The 16,083-nt window shown below is 37.7% G+C and overlaps 1 protein-coding gene across 1 annotated transcript in view; it reads left to right on the top strand.

The window, feature by feature from the left end:
* The window catches only part of LOC111028316 (protein dachsous), a 130,347-nt gene that overhangs the window by 11,436 nt on the left and 102,828 nt on the right, over nt 1–16,083 (top strand). The gene's annotated exons all lie outside the window — the stretch shown is intronic.

The raw sequence follows: 16,083 nt of genomic DNA, 5'->3' as shown, positions 1-16,083 counted from the left end.
TGAGCATGAGACGGAAAAAGAACCTGAAATATTCATACAGTAAGAGTATAATAATATACAATAGCAGCGGTGGAGAATTTTTCTGCGATTAAATCATTAAATAAACTAAAATAAAACAAAACGACGTAATAATACAATAAAAACCATTTTCTCGATGTTACGCTCAATAACTTGAAATTAATTTTCTAATAAAATAAAAGTTAATGGTGTTGTTGCAGTGTACCGCTTTGATTAAAATCTTAACGATTATTGTCCTAATTTAACGTTTTTGTACATTTGTAATAATAAAGGAGGAGAAAAAACCGTCAGTGTGCTCACCGTCATGACTATTTGCTTTTAGATTTACACGTTTTGTCTATGACGTTTTCTATAATACTCAAATACATGCCATATAGATGGTGCACATCATAATGTTATTACTTATAATCCTGCATGTATATATTATTATAAGGCTTTTCTCGAGAATCTCGCACACATGGGGTTGACTAAAAACCGTTATTTTTTCCCTCGCATTTATTTATTTTTTTTTGTCAAACGCCTACGTGGTGCGTTATATATATATATATGTGTGTATAGTATTTACTCTTCCTTAAGCATTACTTAGTGTTCCGCCGACCTTATCCAATAGTCTTACCATCTACACATACACACACACAAACACACATTGTAATCTGCCGGAATCATCTTTAGTTAGTGTAATACGTACCAACATATGTAGTTATATATATATATATATGTGTATATCTGTGTGTACAAGTAGTATATTTTCCCTCGATACCGATAAACGCATAAAACGCACAACCTCTTCGAGAACATTAAACTTTATTAACCATCATATATATAATATATGTGTGTTTGTGTGAGCGTACAGAGACGGGATACCAGGATTGCCTATGTGCAGTGTATATAGGTACCTACGAGAAACTTTTTATATCACTCGGGCATATAATAGTGTGTGCGTATTGTAAACATAATATAATCACGTCATTGCCGTATGTTCTATCTCTCGCGTACGATCTATACGAGGCGATATCCTTCGTCCTACGTCCCGGACGATCAAACAATGTATAAAAATATATTGCGCCGCGTACTGTATACATTTATATAACTAAATGTATAAAATAATATATCCGTAAATAAATAAAATAATTACGCTATGTAACAAGACAATGCAACGGATGTTCCATTATTATTTCTTTATACACCCTAAAATTTCGCGGCCTCGTAAACATTTTCGCGTCTCTCCAACGCGGCTGCGGTCATTCCACGAATTCACGCGAAAACCTGTTATTCGAATATGTGTGTGTGTGTGTGTGTGTGTACACCATTACACCTTACGTTTTTAATACATTTTTTCGGTATAGGTACACGCGTTTATTTATATATATATATATAACAGTATAATATACCACTGAGTTGTTTCGCGTCAATCGCAGTGTGCGCGTCCGACGGTTTTGTATGGCGAAAACTATACATAAAAAACACGTTAAAGTCTCTTTGAGGACGCACGCCAACAACTGACAATGTATATAAACGTAATATATAATAGTGAATAAAAGCTTATAGGTAGGTATCTAATCGGTCTCGTTACACTCGCGCATGTTTGATTATATAGATGTTATTATCGTTGTTCACTATAAAAATCTGTGTAAACTCATTGATTTGCAAATACAGAAGAATCTGTTATCTGTATATTACAATCCCTCGGTTTGGATATGATACACTAAATATCTACATGATCCAGTTATATATTATCTAGGTATATCACATCATATTATATTCTAAAGATTTGGAAGTTTTAATCGTTTATATTAAATACGTACCTACAGGGAACGTATCAGATTTACCTATATTCGTGAAACGACTATGGTGCATATTGTTTAACTATGTACATTTTTTTCTTTTGGAACTAATGAGTGACAGTGACGGTGGACGGAGGTGTGGGTGGGGTGTTTCACCCTCATCTATATAATGAAGCCGTTTATCGATTAACATCCACCGCGACGGTTTTTTACCCACTCGACTATAGGATTAAACGCTCGTCCGCCTTACATTGAGCAGGTGTATGCACATAATTAATTGGATAATATTACATAGGTATTATTATTTATTATTGTGATGATACAGGTATTCTATTTAAGGGCGAATTTGTGCTCTCTGAGAAGAAATCACTTACCATCACTGCAGCAGCAGCAGCAGCAGCCGCGTGTTTAGCGCTTGTATAATAGAAACGAAAGAATGTAGAACAAGGGAAAAAAGTAGAATTAAAAAAAATAAATAAATGAAAAATAATCAAAATTAAATATATACCACGATATAACACGATAGGTATGGGTATGCAACACGATAGGCATTATAGATATGTATACACGACCTAGGTATAGGTATATAGGTATGTATTATATAGAGGAGTAGGTATATACGCGTCGTCCGACTCGCAGATACACGACGAGAGCGTGTGTCTGCGCAGCGTAATGCCATTCAGAGTAAAACGCATGATATGTAATACACGTGTGTGCGCGTATATTTGTGTGCATGTGTGCGCGCCAGTTGGACGGCTCTGCGCAGATCACCGGGCTCGCGCGCGCGTACGGAAACCGGTTGCGCGGTAAAAGTTAATTAACTTTGTACGCGTATTATTATACACCCGTGTGAGTGTGTGTGTGTGCGTGTGTGCGTGTCCGCGAGTGTGTGTCCGCACGCACTCGCAATGAGATAATATTATAATATTTCGTTCGAGTTAATTTTTGCCGCGTCCCAGTTCAAATTTTTTTTTATTTATTTTTTTATCGTTCGTATTATCTCGTAAATTGCTTTTCGTTTTTCGTTTCGTTCTTCCCCGTGCAAACGAGTACGTATAAATAAATATATATATTATATTAAATGTGTGCATCTCCCGGTCGGAACACAATAAAATAATAGCTACGCCGGCACATAATGTATGTATATATATATATATATGTGTGTACGGGTTCGTTACGCGAGCGGTAATATACTCGTGCAGTGTGTGTACACATTTATATATATTATTATTATATCGGTACTCGCAGAGGAGGAGACTTATATATAATATAATATTATATTGTATATGTACATAATATGTGTGTACGACTTCTGCATCAGGTTTGATCGCGCATTTTTCTATTTTTTTTTTCTTTCTTTTCGTCCAATATTCGGTGGGAGCGGCTGCAATATTATTATACGCGCCGTTGGTGGCGATGACTAGTTTTCTCACACGCACAACTGACACACACACACACACACATAGGCATGATGCACACACCGCACAAGAATTTTTCACGTGACGATTTGTATCAATTAACCGGTCATTAGGGCGCGAGGGAAACCGTGTGTATGTATGTTGCTGCTGCTGTTGCTTCTGCTCCCGCAGCAAACGCGAGCGCGGATTCGATGGGAGAAAAAAAAAGGGTTATTAAATAGTGATTTGTAGGGACGACGACGACGACTGTGAAGAGAGAAATACATAATAATAATAATAATAATAATAATAATAATAATAATAATAGTACATATTATAGTAATGAATAAAAATTCCAGAATTCTTTTGTCGAATACACATAATAATCGTGTGTGCGTGTGTGTGCGTGCGGTGGCAACCATTATGTCCGCCGCCGCCGCCGCAACCAGCAGCCGTGGTCCGTCCCGAGATGTATAGTAAACTATTAAAACAGATTACCGTGCACACTTTGTACATAATATCCACACACGCAGACATTACGTATCAGCTGCAGTACAGTGTAATAATACGCGCATGTTTATTTATGTGTGTTTGTAATGTGTATGTGTGTATAATAGTAATAATAATGTATAATATTATAAGAATAAAAATATTCGGGTTTTTTTCAACCGGCATTGGTATAGGTTCGATAATTTATATATTTTATTTAAACCATCGCGGTATGCTATACGCGTCTGTAGTACGGCAGCGTATACGCTATGCATACGCTTAAGCTTTATTTATAATACACTATAGTTAAGTGTTTAGTGATAATATTATAATATCATATTTTAATAAGTCCTACCGAGTGGTGGTCAACGCCGCCGTCGGTGCAAGAGGAAAGTGTACCTATGGGTAGACTTGAATAAGTATTTTGCGGGACTAATACATTTTTTGATTTCGGTTTCGTATGTGTCATTCAATTGCTATTAAATCTGTTGTCGGATATAGTCCATGTATATTTTCGGTATACCTGCTGTATTATTATCATAAATAATTGAACATTAAAACGTTGTATTTCTGTGTCCCTATGTAATAATTTGAGAGCCACTGTTATGAAGAAACGAAGGAGTCGGGATGTAAAAAAGTTCGAGTACCGCTCTGTACTACAATATTATTATTATATGGACAGACGCGAGATAAAGAGGTACATAGATTGTAGGAATTGATAATATTATGGCGGCGTGCACCGTACTTCGACGACTGTTCTTCGTGTTTTTTCGTTCGAATTTTGTATTTTATAAAAACGTTATTGTTATATTTATCCAGTAATAATTTTGCTTCATAGCAGTCCCTCAACCCCGCCGACACCACACCACCAGTTGCACACGCATACCCTTTCACAGATAACGCACTTGTCACGGAAGTACAAAACAGTAAACCCTGACCACCGCATGCAGCTCCGACGTGGATCACGGTGAGCTGTGCTACTGCTGCTCTAGTCGTCGCTGCACCTTGATTGGGGGGGGGGGGATTTGTTCACTAAGAAATAAGAATCTGTAGACCAGCCCCGCGAGTAGTCGTACTATATAGGATAATGCGCGATATAAGTACATATTATAACAAACAACGAATAATAACAATAACAACAACGTTATTATATTGTTATTGTACCTACCTTGTATCGGTCCGTCGTGGTGTATTGTGTATATACATCACGAGTGTTTCGATATTATTTTTATTGTACCTACCTATATAATATTATTGTGTATAGGACTCGCGGGTCCTGAGATATTTCGAGTGGTATTGTAGATTTATATTGTGTTGCGCATAATATATTATAAAATTGTGCATATGGGACTGACGTTTGTACATAATGTTATGATATATGATAGGTATATAAAAATATTATTTTTAATCATATCTGACGCTAACGTATGGTGTTTCGCTGCTTGTACAATGTATACAGTGAAACTTCCATTAAATACAATCCACTGTTTATTGCTTAACGTAATATTTTTGAGAGCCATTATAACCAAATTAGATTCAAATTTATTTAATTCTAATTAACGAATTTCTTTTGTTTGAGACTTCGTAATATGAAAGTATCACTGCGTACCATTCCTTTTGCTCGCCGTTCGAAAATTTATGTTACGAGAAAAACACGTGTTGTGTACAATATATACATCGAACATAATCTATGTCTGAGAACTGCTCTATTCGTGTTGAGCATTACAGCGAAGAGGAGAGACATCGAGAAGGAGGTTCCCCGCATGTCCACGATTAATCGAAATCTCATATTTTTATTTTTTAATATTTCAACACTACCGCGGCGGTACAATTGTACAAACTTAATGTATTTTATTATTATTATTGTAGGAAGGATAATATATAATACCGTCGTAAGCACTCGCAAGACGCGCATACCAAACGGTCGGATAATATTATAACGAGACGGTTTTAAAACAAAATTAATGTGCACCGTGTATTAGCGAATATTAAAATGGTTATAAATATAGTATATATAAAGGTCATAAGACATGTAAGGTGGTTACCTCTGTACCTACGCTATGTGGTTCGTTCATATTATACTATTTTGTATTGTGTTCGAATTAAAAATTGCATTACGCAATATATGGTCGGCTGCAGTGCAATGGAATATATGTATATGGCCATATATATTTTCCCATTATTCAAATTTATTACGAATAGGTATAACTGTATAAGTTATGTGAGGTACGTGTGTGTATATAATATCGAATATATATATATATATATATATGTAGGTATCTAAAACGTCGTATGGGTACCCGGGGCGAAATGCTGACTGATTTAAATAAAAACATTAATATTTCTATCATTGATAATCATAACGAGAGCAGAATCGCGTCGGATATATATTATTCAAAATGGCGTGCAGTGATACTACACGTCGCCAGTACCCATATTAGCGCGTATGCGTATTAAATATATTTATATAATATATGTGAGTGTGTCCGTACGAGTGAGCTGTATAGCGGGAGCCTACGTCGTCCGCGTTCACACACCTTGGGGCTCTTTTGTCGTATTTAAAAAAAAAACACCCTTCGCGATCCGGCAATATAATTCGGTTAAACAAAAAAATAATATATTTCTGCGCGAACAGCCACATCGCTTTTTCATGTGCACATAGCGCATTGTGTAGGTATACCTACATAAACCAATAATATACGTATACGTGTGCGCCTGGTAACCGGCCTTTAGCAACCCTCTTAAGTTTCGGCTCCAGAGGGGAACCTATCTATACATATATATATATATATATATGTATAATATGACTGCGTGAGTACGTATAATGTTATGTATTTATGTGTACAGAGTGATTTGCAAAAACTGTTTTACACAATGCTGGGGCATATCGAGTGCAGGTGGCTGCTCACACCGACCCTCGTGCTCGCCGTTAACCAGCGAAGGGGTGGCTCGCTCGGTCATCGTAGGTACGTTTCCAAACGTATATAATATGGGTATTTGTGAGAATTTCCTCGGCGATCGCCCTGTACACGTGTATTGTTGGAAAATACGGCGACCTTGAGGTGTATACAGTACCCCGGCACCAGCCGCCGCGGCCGTCAGCTCTCCTCGTGGCGGGTTCAATTAAATATGGCTACCTATATATAATATACTTTGCGCGGTCTTATACAAAAACGCCGAAAGAGAAAACGTGGACCGACGTGGGTACGTGTGTGTGTTCGATATAATAATAATGCATCCCTATTTTTGTTTTACCGGAGAGGCCGACCGACGCGAAAAGGAAGGTCGAAAATCGTTTTTCGTGCACCGCCCTCCCGCCCGCGCACGCATGTGCCGCCGCACCATATTATGGAGTAAATACGTCTATATATCCACGACGAGATTTGGGTGGAAAGAAAAAAAATCCTCGACCCGAGATCTAATAACCGCACCAGTTCAGAACACGTATACCTAGGTTACATTATATGTTATACCTATATTATATGGGAACGCGAGTGTTCTGCCGTTAGGTGTTCCTATATGACGAGACCCGCGTAGCATATATGTACATGTATATTTTATAATTCGTTGTTATTATTGTATTATATATTATGTTTTACCGTTTGAGAGGAGAAAAAAAGGGATGATACGCATCTAGATAGGGTATACGCAGGGATAATATTCACAGCGGTCCTGTGTTCACGTGTAATTTTTCATGTTATATTGATCGATTGCTCAACGGATGAACTCCACCTTCGAGCATAACCTATGTGGAAAACAATATAATTGCATTAACAGCGTAGACTTCATTAACCAGTGCATATAGTAATATAATAATTATATCATCATAAGTAGACATAACTAAGATCATATTATTGTAACGATTTTTTATTACATGCGCCAGATTCACCATTTGATTAATCCAGTTTTGTATAATCAACGAAACGACCACGATTTCTTCGAGTATCTTTTAAAAAATTACTAAATAATATGATCTAAAACTGTTTTTAATGTTTTTAAAATATATCATTAATGCGTTATCCATAATAATAACAGTCTCTTATTTTTGTAGTAAATTAATGAAATTCGCTTTCTGACTAAAAAAGTCTCGTTTGGGTGATTTATAGCAAATCATTAATCTTGTATTTTTAAATGCACCACCTATAAATGTATTTAAACATTTTAAACCATTATAGTTCCTATGACTGATTATTAACAATTATTTTCAAGTTTTTCCCTCGAAAATAGTAATTAGGTTATTAATTTTTTTTTTTCAAGAATAATTGTATAATCAAGAGAAAAATGTACGAAAGACAGGTGTTTCTATCAAATATCGTTTGGTAAAATAGGTATATTGGTATATACACTCATTTCCGTAAACTAGCCAAATAGAGATAGTTAAATAATTTAAAATGAAACTTGCTTCGTTTGATGAGAAACATTTATATAAATGATATCACTCATCAACTGCGTATCATATCTTTTCAACCAAATATGTATTGAAAATCTCTTAAAAATCCATAGCCCTAATTAATAGTAATTATACCTTTTTTAAATTGTTTGTTTGATATATCATCATTCGTGTTGTACGTATTATAACAATATTATAAATTATAATATACGCACATTGCTACAGAATTTCGTACCCTGCGCGTGCGTGTACCTATGCCTATATGTGTATCGCTGCTGCTCGCCGCTATTTACAGCCAACGGGCATTTTAATATAGTTTATACTTTACACACACACACACACACACACACACACACACATACACACACGATACCGTATAATATTATTATTATCTTTTCAATACGGTTGCGGCGGTCACCGTTTATGATATTATATTATACCCTATTATACCTTCTAGTTTTCGACGATAATAATAATTAGGCCTTGTGTTCACCTATATACAGGTATACCGCGTAATATAATATCGCTGGGCATCCTTTTCGCAACACGCAGCGGAAGCCTGTTCGTACGCCGTTATTATAATATCGGGCACGGGTGAGATGAAATAATATTAAAGAAAACGTACCCAACCTACCTGTAAGACGTAACGACTATGCCTATATGTGTGTGTGAGATTTCGAAATGGATCTCGCGGCCCGTCGGCCATCAATCGTCGGACGGTAAAATATTGTTATATGTAAAAAATACGGGACGCGAGCCATCCGGGGGCCGTAGCATTTACCTGGACCACGGTTCGGGGTTCGTACAATCGTACCTACACGTATCGCGCATACGCATAATGTGTAGAATTCGACGACGGTGCGTGGTATCGCCGCGGCGCGGGGTCGTCGGGCTCGAAAATGTCTTTCGTTTACCGACAAATCTCCATAACAATTAGCATAGGATTTACATTTATCTTCGAGTTCATAAATCATTGCGATAAACTCATTGCTCGTGGCACAATGCGCGTACGGCGTCACACACACACACACACACACACGCATATATAATACGAATGCATGCATGTGTACAGTATATACCTATATAATATATGCCCACCTAAATTATTACGTTTCCGTATGTGTATAATTTACTATTTTTAATCGAAACGGCCTGGCATCCGACGCCGCTGTCGAGTTATCGTGACCGCACTTATTACTGTGCAATAATACAATAATATTATATTATTATACCCTCGTGTCCAGCCCGCACTCGGCCCGTACCAAAAATTCGCATCATCGAGTAACGAAAATCAAAAATTTGTCTCGTCATTTTCCCGTTTTATACGTTTCGAACCGTCGACGGCCGTTACCGTATATAGGTACGCACTGTAATACGTACATATAGAATGCACCGCGATAAGTGATGATGATGTATAATATATCGAGTCTTTCGCCGACACACTGCGCACACATATAATATTATATAACATATTATAGTAGTACCTATATGTATATTGTACACGGATAATATAATACTGAACTATGCTCATACCCCGCGGTATTGCGGTCTATATTATATATATAATATCATAACAATAACTATATACGTGTACGTCCCATATACATAAAACATAAAACGGCTATTCAATATTTCAATCGATCGTATATGTGTGAGTGGTGTGTGTGCGCGCGCGTGTGTGTGTGTGTTTGTGTGTGTGTAATAATAATGAAAAGGTAAAATTTTTCGAACGGGATGATTGCCTCCAATTTTAACACTAATGGTTGTTTAGGAATTCCGTCGGTCTGGATGCCGCCGCCGGTCGGTCGGTCGCCCACTCCGTTCGTAAAATAAAAAATAAAAAAAAAATGGCCAGCGGTGTACCAGAGGAGTCCAGGGGGCTCCGTCGTTAAATAAATGTAAACTTAATGATGTGTTCGGGGCCACAGCCTCCTGACGACGACGACGACGACGACGGCGACGACGACGACGAGGACGAGACGACGACGGTCGGCAGTGAGCCCCAAAATGCGGCGCGACAGACTTGTACCACGGCGAAAAACAACATATTATATATTATTACGATAGCGTTTATTATAACAATAATAGTAATAATAATAATAATAATAATAATAACAATAATAATAGTACAATATAATTTTCGCGTCGTGTTATTATGTATAGCGAGCTGTGCACAAGGCCTAGCTCAGCAGCAGTGCATACAGCGTAGTCGCGGCGGCGCACGGTTTTGGGAACAATATTTTATAATAATATATACGAGCGCGAGTGTGTGTGTACGCTCATCGCTTCGGGCGAAAAAGCTTGTTCCGGACGGGTATCGCGTTTCAGCACGTACGTATATAAATATACAATAATAATAATATTCGTGTATTTGTGTGTGTGTGCATTATAATACACGAGTACACACACCACCACATGAACGTGTATGTATGTATATAGGACCGTAGGAATATCGTTTACACGGTTTTCGCGTGCGGCGAGTATTAAAAGTGTAGGTGGCCGCACATGTATATCAATATCATAGTCGCGCACACACACACACACACACACGCTTACGGTGGCGTGTAAAACATTTTTTTTCGGTGAGGCCCAGACATTTTCTATACCCACCACCGCCTCAAAAGATCAAATCAGTACCTATATGTTTAAGTAATTTGTTTTTGAAATCATCATTCAATGATATTACACAACAAGTACCCTACTAAATACTTTTGAATAGTTCCATTTGATTGCAGCTGCGGTAGCACAAAAATAATTTGTATTCACTTGTTTCTATAATATTCCGTTGCACTCTCATTCAGACTACAGAAATTTGACGGAACCCCAAACATTTAATGAAAATGTGAACATGGTCAAATGTTTTCAACGATGCTAATCGACGTAGTCGACCGGGCGTTCAATTTCCCAAGCCTTAAGCTCAGAGTCCGGCAGCTGACCACCGTCTCTCGAGATAGGTGCAGTAATCAATTTTATTGTTTCGTGTGTTGTCATCATATTATTATATACAAGCTTCTCAGCTCCTTCGAAAGGAAAGACAGACGGACATAATATTATGGATTTTAAATAATGGACTGCACACCACGCGGCCCTAGAGAAAAAAACAAAACGCGACGGAACGAGTTTCCCAAATTCAAATTTAAATACCTACTATTTTATTTTTATTTCAATTACCGCGCTGTCATTATATTACCCAACGTCATCGTCTTCTTCCGAGCAGCAGCAATCAGTGGTCCTTAACATGTTCGTATGATAATTATATAAATGTGTGTATGTGTATACGTGCACCGGTGCACCGCTGCGCGTTTTCCCCACGCTGTTTTCGCCGAGGATATCACCTTTGGTGTAACAACCATCACTTCCGATCCGCTTTCCTGGAACGATGTTTTTCGTTTCCAAAACGTAGGTTAGGTTAATAATACCTACGTATATATTTTATATCCTACCTGGCCGCCTCCACGCGGTCTAAGTCACGTCCTCGGGGTTCACGTCGTAAAAACATAATATACGTATTCACGTTCCACTCGATCGTTTAAAACAAATCTCATTATTGCTGACAAAAAAAAAACGAACCACGTATTTATAACGATAGATAATAATATTGTGGTGAAAAGGAATATGGTTTCGTTTAAACGGCGGCTGCAACAGCAGCATTATCCTCGCGCTTATATACCTATAATACGCGTAATAATAACATTACGTATGCGGCGCGGGTTGTATATTTATGTGTATATATATATACCCAGTATATACATAATATTAATATATACACAGGTACGGTCGGACGGTAAAAATCGTTCGGTCTATTGTTTTTTCGACACGGGGATTATGTTGCTAGTTAAAATAATTATCTCGTTTGCTGTGCGAGTTTTCATTGACAATAATTATAGAGTAGCCGCGGCTCCATATAATATAATATAATAATGTATAAAACCTCCGACTGGAAATGTTATTATTACGCTCGCGCCGTTGTTGGCGAACCGACGAACGGTGGTGGTTCGTCGTTATAATATTATTATTATATTATTATGCGGCGCGGTCAGTGTGCGTCGTCGAACGAAATACAATATAATAATATAATATATATATATATATATATATAGGCAGGTACCACAGATCATAGCGGCTGTATTACACGCGAGGGCATACTCTCGCTCTTGTACTCAGACGTCATCACTGCACCGGTGCAACTATCAGATCTATCTACACATTAAGGAGTACCTATATGCATCTCGAGGCTCATCTCCCCCCCCCCCCCCCCTCTCGCGATCTCTCATTCGTATCGTCTCTACTCGTCGGGTACCCCTTACCGTGGTAGTCGTTCTCGTCCACGCAGTCTGATGCACGCCCCCTCCGATAACGAATTTTGTGGTGTCGGCAGAGCGAGAGACAGAGAAATGTCGAGAAAGTTTCACAGGGATTCGTATTTTTATTATACGTCCATTGTTAATACCGCGGAGATCTATAAAATTGAATACCAGAGCAGAGCCATCCCTTCCCCCTCTCCTCACTCGTATAAATACAATAGCTATATTTTATTATGTACTTTACATTTCGTTAATTAGAGTTTCAGCAACCGTCGGGTACGTGTTATTGTTGTTGCCGTGGGTACGACGGGAGTTTGATTTTTCGGGCCAGAAACGTGTCTTTTATGTACAACATGTATAGTGCATTAAAGTCTTCCGCCGCCGCCGATATATAATATTATGTAGTGAGTTACGATTTTTGTTTCGAAACCAGTTTACCGGAGAATAATATTCATCGCGCGCATCTATCGAAATTCCGATATTTATTATTAAAATTATGTACCGTTTCCTTGTTCCTATAATATATATATATATATATAGGTGTAGGTACCTATATAATATGTATAACGTTATTATAATATATTATATTATGCGCGTACCTACGTCTGTATTTAGACGCTCTCACAAGCCGATAATATAGTTACACATCGCTCGCCATATCAATAATGGACCACACCGCACTCCTCCCTCGCTGAGCCTATACATACACCTACCTACGATTCACGTAAAAATCGATTAACTGCTACGGGTCTATAATATTCTACACGGACAGTTGGCACCCGGAACTGTGCGCCTGGTCACGAACTATCGTCCGACAGCGAATGATGTTCGAATAATGTTATTTAATATCATTACGTTTGTCTGTATATAATATTTATAATTAATCGGAGATCCGCCCGTGTGAAACATACACGTATACTATATACACTCGCGGAGCATGTAATAATAATAATAATAATATCAAAAACAGTATAATTTTCGTCCATATTATCATCTAAATGTGGTATTATGTAACGACGACGACGTGCGTTAGCAAAAGTCGCCGCCGCTGTCGTGTACCTATAAGGCTCTACATAATATGAACATCGTTAAATTTTATAATCACCTTCGACGAAAAAAATCGCGCTAATTATTGATGTAATAACGAGCGGAGCGTTTTCGGTTCATCGACGCGCGTCGTGAAAGCGTCTCCGTCGGAAAATCGTGAATTTTTTAAAAAGAGAAAGTTTCGCGAAGCTGAATTTTCAAGTTTTATGGGAATAAAACGCACAATTTTTTTAGAAAGGAGGACGCGCGTAATAATATTGCGCCGCCCGGCATACGCGTAAATCACCGAGCTCCGTAAACAGAAACCTGCAAACGTCTATATCAATATCGTGGTATAAAAATATAATACTGTTTATGCTTATAAGCCATATCGTGGCCGTTTCTGAGCGATCGTTATTGGTATTATTTTTTTTTATCATAACCGTCGTGCTCGTTTTGTCGTTGATTTCCGATCGACTATAAATCCGCCTGTAGGCGTGCTCGTGCGCTTATGCGGTTTGGACGACATTATTCGCAGGCCATATTACGATATTGCGCTTAATTAGGATATAAATCATGACTAGTAAATAGTAATAATATTATTATGTGTCTAATGTTATGACCACGGGGTTACTCCGAACGCGCGTCCCCGTCGTCGACATTATAAAAAAAAACATGTTGACTAGGTAATATTTTTACTCCAAAATTGGTTGATGGGCTAATATCCACTATAAAATCAAACAAAAAACAGAGTTAAAAAAATTATTCGAATGTATATACTACCTGCCACGTTTGTAAGACGGACACAGCTCATACGGGTATGGCCTCCTCACAATAAAATAATAATAATACTATAATATGATCTCAGCGAAATATTTGAGTCACGTGTGTGCAGTGCACGTTCGACTGCACTTATTTATTTTAACCTAATCGTCATGACTGATTTTTTAAACTAGTAATCGATTTTCGTCTAGCTTATTCGTGTAACAGCTACACACGATATATAATATACATATATGTAGGTATATCAGTCTTAAGCACATAATTAGGTACATTATAATAATATATAGACGCCACCGCGACGGCAGACCCGCCGCGCAGTAGTTTTGAATTTCGTAAAAAAAAAGTGGTAATTATAATGATATGCACAATGACCGAAATACACGTAGTGATTGGATGTAACAATATTATTAGGCATGGAGAAAGACACATCTTCGGGCGAACGTGCATAGGTTAGCTGCTGCAGTAGGTGAATATAAGTAGATATGGGTACCAGCTATACCTATGCGGTGTTCGGTCTGTCGAGTATACTAATAATAATGATAATATAATAACAGGGCAAAGGATAATAATTGTTATTCATCAGTAGTTTTGAGTGGTGAAAATGGTGATTGCGGGGAGGGGTTTTCCTCTGCGGCCAGCAGTGTGTGTGCAGTGTAATTGTTTCGCTACAACTATATACACATATTATGTATATATATATTATACCTATATACCGTGTATTTTGATATCACGTAACGCCTCTACGTGTATATTAATATGTACAAAATATAAGTATGAGCACGACGCGAGCATAGGTACGTGAAAAAATAAACAAAACCGTATGGGCTCTCGGTGGTGAATTATTTCATTGTATAGGTAGTTGTTGGTATCGTATATAATATGTAGTGTTATTTATATCATAGGTTAAATGGTTAAACGAAATATCGCGTCTGCACTCTAAGTATCAGGTATTATAATATAATATAGGTCAATAATATACTAATGATTAGTAGGGCTGTTAACGAATTGACCAAAAGCCAACTGCGGGCAGAACCGTACACAATCCACGAGGCATCGTGATCTCCAATCATCGGACCGAAATCCGAGTACGACGAAAATATTATCGCTGTATAAAATACCTACTCATATAATATATTATTTTAATAACGATCTTTACTCTCGATCTCTGAACAGTGTACCGATATGACTGTTTAATATTATCATCTATATTATCGTCATCACTAACCGTTTTCTGCGGTCGTGTACCGACGATGGTATAATTATACGATTTATGTGTTTGTGCGTATAATTGATAACGACCGCGAAAAGACTAGCAAATACGTTTGCGCTGAATAATTTATATTCCAGTTCCGCGAGAATTGAGTTATTTGTTGGGACATCTCTCTCCCTCACACACACACATACACACACACACACACACGTGCGTTGGCAAACGCGATAAATATTATTCTTCGTGTCTCTCATCGCATGTACATATTATAATAATAATAATATATCGTATTGAATATCGCACCGAAGCGACTACCATATACACTATGAAGGCACTTATCCATCTGCAGCCCGCCGGATGTTGAACGCGAGTGCGTCGACGTCGTTGTCGTCGACCTGTTGTGCTTTTCGTAACGAAGTTCACTCGTCGCTCACGAAAACTGTCGTACCCATATAATTTTATAGATGTTTCGGAAATTAAAACTCTGTCTTTTGGAAACGTCGTCGTGACGAATAACATGTGCGTGTTACAAAAAAAAAAAAAAAGGAATCGATAATGATTTGTCGGTAACTCACAAAATGTGTCCAACGGACAGATGACGATGACGGTCATAATAATAACAATAAATATTAATAATAATAATTTATATGAAGATAACAATCACGTTGAACTCTCATGGGAC

Source organism: Myzus persicae, unplaced genomic scaffold, assembly GCF_001856785.1.
Source record: "Myzus persicae strain clone G006 unplaced genomic scaffold, MPER_G0061.0, whole genome shotgun sequence".
Classification (NCBI taxonomy): domain Eukaryota; kingdom Metazoa; phylum Arthropoda; class Insecta; order Hemiptera; family Aphididae; genus Myzus; species Myzus persicae.
The sequence above is the reverse complement of the archived record's forward strand: the minus strand, read 5'-3'. Positions and strand labels throughout refer to the sequence as shown.